The 7,635-nt window shown below is 55.8% G+C and overlaps 1 pseudogene; it reads left to right on the forward strand.

The window, feature by feature from the left end:
- The first annotated feature begins 864 nt into the window (after positions 1-864).
- Positions 865-6,844, forward strand: LOC100600048 (annotated as a pseudogene).
- The last annotated feature ends 791 nt before the right edge of the window (positions 6,845-7,635 follow it).

Raw genomic sequence — 7,635 nt, forward strand, 5'->3', positions numbered from 1 at the left:
TCTAGCACTGTTCACAATAGCCAAGATTTAGAAGCAACCTGGTTAGTGTCCATCAACAGATGAAAGGATAAAGAAAAGGTGGTACATATACACAGTGGAGTGCTCTTCAGCCATAAAAAAACAATGAGAGCCTATCATTTGCAATAGCATGGATGGAACTGGAGGTCATTAAGTGAAATCAGGCAAAGAAAGACAAACGTCACATGTTCTCTCTTATTTATGAGAGCTAAAAATTAAACAAACTCATGGAGATACAGAGTAGAAGGATGGTTACTAGAGGCTGGGGAGGCGCAGGGAGACAGAGATGGGGATGGTTAATGGATAAAGAAGGTAATTAGAAAGAATGAATAAAACTGGGTATTTGTAGTATTTGACAGCAATAGAATGCCTATAGTCAATAATAATTTAATTGTACATTTAAAAAATAAATAGTATAATTGGATGGTTTGTAACACAAAGGAAAAAGGCTTGAGGTGATGGACACCCCACTTACCATGCTGTGATTATTACACACTGCATGACTGTATGAAAGTATCTCATGTGCCCCATTAACATATACACCTACTGTGTGCCCACAAAAATAATATTAAACTTTTAAAAAATTATGAAAATTGTAATCAAAATTCACAATGATCAATAAGTACAAAAAATGTAAGTTCTATGTCTGAGTTGATATAGGGCAAGAACATATTACGGGGGAAAGTTAGAACTGCAAACAAATGAGATCCTAAGAGCAAGAAACTGGAGAAATAACAGAAACTCCAGGGAGAAGTCTAGATCTTAAAATTGCGGGAGATTGAGGGACTGGCACAGAGATCACCACAAAACCAGGTAACATCTGTGTTCCAGGGAACAGAATAGAAAATGGACCCGGGGCTCTCTCTGACAGGGTGAGCAACTGGAGTGGGAAAAAAAGATCTGGGGGACCCAGGAGGGTGGAGAGACCTGGGACTGGGACCTGAGGGCGGGACTGTGCTTCAGCCTCCTCTTCCCACTGCCCTTCCCTGCCCCCAGGAGCCCTTGGTGAGGAGGAGACCCCAGCTCTGTGATGCAGGCCCGGGCTCCAGTCCCTAGTCCCAAAAGCAATGCCCAGGGCTCAGTTGCTTGAAGGCAACATTGCACTTCAGATGGAAAAAAATGCTCTTTCCTCTGAAGAGCCCTAGTGCCACGTGGCTGGGCCCAAGCTCCACTCCCTGGATTGTGGATTTCATCCTCACTTGAGTGTGGAGCCAGGGGTTCCTCTTCCTACTGGTCCCCTACCTCCCCAGTGACCCACCCTCACCCCCGCACGGGAGGAAGAGGAGTCAGCCCAGCCCCACAGAGAAAGAATCTCTCTTCTTTTTCTCCCCTCATTTCCACTTTTCCTAAGCAATGAGAGACTCTCCTGTGATGGAAAAATCTCATCATCCCTCTAGGAAGGGCAGGGCAGGCACGGGTGGGAGTGGGCAGAGGATTCCATCCTCAGCTCCCAGACCATCTGTGACATGCACAGGAGGCATCAGGGCATAAACCAACACTGGACTCAGCGGTGAGGACGAGATCAGGAGAGGGGTGAGGTCTCTGTGGGAGGACAGGCCCCAGCCCTGGCTCATGAGCCCCTTTCCGAGGCAGGTGTCTGGGGGCCCAGCATCCTCTGTATGGGGTGATCTGGGAGCTGTGCTGAACCCCGGAGAGCCTCCCACTAGAGCCTGGATTCACATCTGGTCTCCTCTGAAGCAGAATCCTACTGGCAGCTCAGAGGTGCCTGTAGGCCTGAGCCTGGGTGTGCCTTCAGCAGAGGTGCAGGGACTGGGGCTGTCCAGGGTGGAGTCACACAGAAAACTGCTGCTTGCATTTCCCTAAAAAGTAAAACAGAAAATATTTCATCAATGGTAAACATGAGTAAAAGAAACGCACACACAGCTCCCTGAGCTAGAGGCAGAAAGCTGCGTCCTTCCTGAGCACTGCGTGTGTGCAGCTGGTCTGGGGAGAGGAGACTGAGAACTGGTCCCAGCCCCTCACCCTTGCTTGTCTCTCAGCATCAAAGGAAGAGATAGGGGAGGCCCAGGAGCAGGAAGAAGATCCTAGCTCTGAATTGTGAGGCCCTACTAATCCCTGAGACTCCCCAGAGGTGATTGAGCATCGTCTGTCCCTGAGGAAGTCATTTGCAGAGGCCTCAGAGGGAAGCTCCTGGGAGGGAAATCAGAACCCGGGGCCTCCTCAGATTCCCTGTGGGAATGAAGCCGTGGGCCCAGGAACTGGTATTGCCCATAAGGGGGTGGTGTGGGGAAGGGACCAAGGCCTGCCAGGATCTGGGGGGTGGTCAGGGAGGCCCCAGGTCCATGTGGACAGCTGTTCTCCTCAGCCATGGCTGACTCTTCTTAGAGACCACCCCGTCCACTGTCCCCACAAGATGGTTGTGACACCCATGAGGGGCTGTACATGGAAGCACTTTTTGCAAATGACAAAGTTCTGCAGTGCACACCTTGCTGTCACCATTGGGGCCATGAGGCCTTGGACACAGACGCATGGGCTTCAGGGTCTAGTTCCCCATGGTGTCCCCTAAAGAGACATCCACTCAGCCTCCCATGAGGTTCACTGGCACCGCCCTCCCCGCCATAACTCTGTCTCCTTACTTCCAGCTTGCAGAATCCTCCTGAGGGAGCTGGAGGAGACCCAGGACCTGACCTGCCTTCTGGAAAGATGAGGAGATTCCCCTTCTCTCCCTGTGCTCCTTTCTACCAGGGCCTCTGAGGCAGCCTTAGGGCCTGGTGGTGATCTGGGAGAGGGAGGTCCTGGGAAGAGGCAGGAGTGGACTGAAGCCCTGGGGCAGGCATAGACAGAGCTTTGTGAAGCCAGCAGTGGGGGAGGTGGAGGAGCCGTGGGCACCAGGTGCCCAGCCCTCCCGACCTCCCAACCCCACTTGCGTCTGGCTGTAGCTTGTGCCTTGTGCAGCCACCTGAGAAAGCTCACTGGGGAAGGCGGCTCCCATCTGCCCTTAGGTGGAGCCCCACCGGGTGATGTGTACAAACCAGCGCCTGCTAAGGCCCACCAGCCGCATAGGAAATGCATGCAAGATCCATCTCCTGCCAGCTTGTCCCTAAGGGCTCCCCCAGTTCTTCTGGCCTCCAACCTGTCACCAGGCACAATGACCTTCTCAGAATTTTTGGACCACACTCAACCCTGAGTGCCTCCAGGCCTCCAGAGCCCTTGCTTCCCCAAAACGCCCTGCAACCCCAGCCACATGTGCTTTTCCTCCTTCACCACAGCCCCACGCTCCCGTGGCCTCCTCTCCACCTCCACCTGACCCCAGCCTGGCTGGACTTCAGTGTGGCTCCACAACACACCCTGTCCCCCAGAGCTCCCCTCTACACAACCAGGGGCCACCTTCTCCAACCAGAGTGATCTCTGGCCTTGAGTGCTCTAGTGGTCCCATCCGGGACCTCTCCCGCTGGAGGGAGGCTGCCACCACCTGGGGCCTCTCCACCTGCTCACATGGCAAATCCCAGCAACAGCATCTTCCCAACCATCCTCCAGAGGCTTCCTTCTGGGGAGACCCCACACCAAGGCAGATGGAGGCAGGTGGCTGCACGTTCATCCATCCCAACGTGCAGAAGCTGCTGGAGACTCTCATCGCCAAGAGAGCAGTGATGAAGACGTGGCAGGAGAAAGAATGGGGGGGGGGGCAGGCTACCCACAGATGACATCACTGGGGAAGGAGTGGGACATCACGACTCTAAATTCCTTCTGGAACGTGACAACCCAACCACAGCAGCTGCCCCATCCTCAGCAGGTCTCTGATGCCACGGCCGTGTGGGACCACTTAGAGCAGAAATGCAGCCATCTCTTCTGGGATCTCCCCTCTTTCAATAGCGAGTCCCTGGTGGCCACGGCCTGGGTTTCTAGGAACCCTTCCTCACAGAATGAGCACTCTGTACCATTGGATAAAGCCTCCACTTCTCTTCCAGGTGAAAATGAGGTGGAGACACCCTCACAGCTTTCCCAGGCACGGCCCCAGCCCCACCACGTGGCCCAGCCCCAACCTTTCACTCCAACCTGGCTCCAGTCCCACCCCCCGCCTCTGGCTGGGATCCAGACACAGTGGGGCAAATCTCAACCCCTGTCCCAAGCCTACCGTGCTCTTCTCCACCCCAGATTAGGGTCTGTGGGGTATCTTGCCCTACATCCCAGGAGAGGGCACAGTCTGTCATCCCCACTGGAAAGGAGTATCTTGAGTGGCCCTTGCAGAAGTGACCAAAGTGGAAGAGGGTTTTGCCCTCTCTCCTCAAAAAGTCTCAGGCCATCCTGAGACAGCCCACTGCCCACCTTCCCCAGGAGAGGCCAGCCTCCCAGAACCCTAAGTCAGCCCCATCCTTCCCAGGATTGCCACCAGCCCTGAGCTCTCAGAGCACCGGTGGCAAGGAAGGAGCGCCATCCACTAGGAGCAGTCCCGTGGCATCCCAGCAGATTCCAGGCATCTGGAGACCTGCTGCAGCCTGAGGGGGAATTCCCAGGGAGGACCCAGAGTCAAGCAGAAGACATGCAGGGGGTCCTCTTGCCCTCCCAGGATTCTGAATTTGTAGGAAAGGGCACGAAGGTTGTGCAGAAGGCAGAGCTCAGGAGCTCTGGAAGGTTCTCTGGGAAGGCGTGCTTAGGGTCCAAACTAGAGCCAGAACCAGGATCAAGGCTCAGGAAGGACTTCAGTGAAGGTTCTAGAGAAAGACAAGGAGGAAGCAGAAGGTGATTTCAAGAGGCCCTGGAAGTATCATTCAGTAAGTTCTGCACCCAGGAACCCAGACAAGAAGCATCCGGAAAACAAGCCGCAGGTGTGTCTGGACAGGAAGGTGGGGGAGATCAAGGAGGGCTGGATCCCTGTGTCTGTGCATCGCTCCTGGTTCATGGCCAAACATGCCGTTCCCAAGTCTGACACCCACAGGAAACTAGGAAAGGTGACATCCTGGAGGGGTGGGAAAACCCACGTGAACACCTCCCAGGAGCTTTCCTTCCTCCATCCCTGCACCCAGCAGATGCTGGAAGCACATCTTTTCAAGTTCCATGTGAGGCACAGGTGGGGTCCAGACCTTCAGTCCTTGGAGCCCATAAATGTCCAGTCAGGTGAGGCTCAGCCTCCACCCCTCCCACATTCCACCATTCTCCCCTGGGCCTCCTGGGAATCTCTGGCTGAATCTGTAGCCAAGGTTGCCATTTTATTGGGAAAACCTCCCCAGAATGGTCCAGGAGACAATAGAACAACAAGCAAGTCAGTCCCCATCATGAGTGGCCCTGTCCCTGCCCCACCACCTGAGCAGGAGGAAGTCCAGAGGGTCCCAAGAGGGTCCCAGTCAGCTGACACCCATGAGCAATCAGAGGCCTCTCTGACTGGACAGGAGGACAGGGCATCTTCTCAGCCCCTCATGTGCCACCTTGTAGGCAGAACCTGGCAGGACGGGACTGTCCTGGGGTCCAGGAAACCCAGACTCGAGGGGAGTGTGGGTTCAGAAATGGCTGGGAATGAGGCATGGCTTGAGACCGAGAGCATGTCCCCAGGAGACCCCTGTCGTAGCAGAGCCCTACAAGATCTCAGCATAAGGTCCCAGTGGGCAAGGGCCAAAGATGCCCTGGAGGCACTGGAGGCCGAGGAGGAGAAGCCCCCTGATCAGAAAGTCACCTTGGGAGCCAGTGTGAGGGCAAGATCAGGAAGTGTTCAGGTGGATCTGAGGAGCACAGGGGCCCTGGGGACCACTTATTACCCCTCAGTGTCTACAATCTGTGTTGCTCAGGATCCAGGGCAGCTGTGCCTGAAAGCGCAGGTGGTCAGTGAGATTGCGCTCATAGTGCAGGTGGACTCAGAGGAGCAGCTGCCAGGCCGTGTTTCCAGCATCCTCCTCCAGGAGGGCGCCACAGGCCTGTGCCTTCCAGGCCGCCACATGGACATGCTCCCAGCCACATACAGCCACCCACTTAGGCCCCTCTGTTCACCACCCAGAGTGTGTTCAGTAGGAGGAACACAGCAGCTTCCCAGGGACCATGTGCCCTCCTATGGAAGGGAGGGGACAGACTGGGGCAGCAAGAGCCTGGGAGCCCAAAAGTGAAGGCCCCACAGAAGAGTCAGAAGACACTGGGCTCTTTGGACAAGGGCGAGGCCCGCAGGAGGCCCAGACCAGGGGAGCAGGGACACAGGTCCAAGGGACCGAGGACCTCCGAAGCCAGTGGGAGAAACCACCCTGCCCATACCAGGGAAACAGGAGACAAACAAGACAGGAAATACAATCAGCCTCAGCCAGAGAAGGGACAGGCACCACCAGAAAGCAACTTCCAGAGAGAGATAAGTCACCGTCCACAGGGTCTACCCCCCAGGAAAAGAGGCTCAGGGCAGGAAGACGTCCTGCAGAAAGACAAGCCTGGGGCAGATGCTGTCCAGAGCCGGGGGTCTGGCCCAGCAAGGTTGTTTATGGACAGCATGGCTGATGAAGCCCAGACCATCATCAGAGTTATGGGGCAAATCCTGGTGGACAAACTGGGGCTTCAGCAGGGACGTGGTCCCTCAGAGGTCAATCGCCACAAAGGTGACCTCCACGCCCAGGAGAATGTGCCTTCCTGCTGCCACAGGAGTCACTACCACCAGGAACATAGCAGAGAGATGAGAGCCCTGGTCTGCAGCCCCAAAGCCACCACCAAGGGCCACAAATGTCCTGTCAAAAACAAGGGCATCAGAGACAGAGACAGCAGTTGGGCCCCCACCTCCCAGGGAGCTTGTGTCCACAGCTGGTCCCCACCACCACAGGCCATGAGTGGCAAGCACCTTGGGCAGCTCCATCCACAGCTGCAGGAACTGAGGTCTACACAGAGGTGTCTTGCCTCCTGAAACAGACCAGGCTTCCCACACCTCTCCTGGGGGAGACAGGGTGTTCTATTCAAATAACACTGGACACCTACACAACAAACCTGTCCTGCGTGGGTGATAACAGTCCCCATGTGTTCCTGACTTCCACGGAGAAGGTCCCAATATACCTGCTTTCCCTGCAGAGGTGGTGGCTTCTGTGTGTGCCATGCTAGGGCGCAGGAAAGGGCTCAGTGTCAGCTCCTCCTGAGTGCAGCTTCCAGAATGGCAGGCCCTAGAGGAGGTTGGCAGGGACCTGGAGGACCCCCTTTTCTTCCTGTCCCCATACTGTGTCTGGTTTCCAAACTGGACATGACCCAGAGCCTTCAGGATGTGTAAGGGCAGCAAACGCAATGGAGACCCCACCCGGGCTCTGGCTCACTGCATTCCCTGTTCTACGGTGACTTCTGTGCTGCTGTAGGGCTGGGTCTGCAGGGGCCTCACGGACTGGGGGGTGGTAGGCTCCCCTCAGGCTGGAGGAGTGACTGATCCCAGCAGCCTCCCTGCCTCACAGTAGCCTGGGAATGTGGGGGGTGTCCTGTGCTGGCCCTGGGTCAGAGGGGAGACTGCTCTTTCTGGGATCTCCTGGTGGGGAAGAGATGACACCCTCCCCAGACCCTTTCCTGCCTGCTGAGTTCTGGGTCTGGGATGGACCTGGGCCCCACCAGCACTTGGCTCAGCCTTGATAACACCCCTGGGTTCATGTCTGGTGTCCCCTGCCTCACTCTCCAGAGCAGTCTCCCAGCCCACTAGTGTGGCGTGTCTGTTTCAGGAGG

This window comes from Nomascus leucogenys, chromosome 24 (genome assembly GCF_006542625.1).
Source record: "Nomascus leucogenys isolate Asia chromosome 24, Asia_NLE_v1, whole genome shotgun sequence".
NCBI classification, from domain to species: domain Eukaryota; kingdom Metazoa; phylum Chordata; class Mammalia; order Primates; family Hylobatidae; genus Nomascus; species Nomascus leucogenys.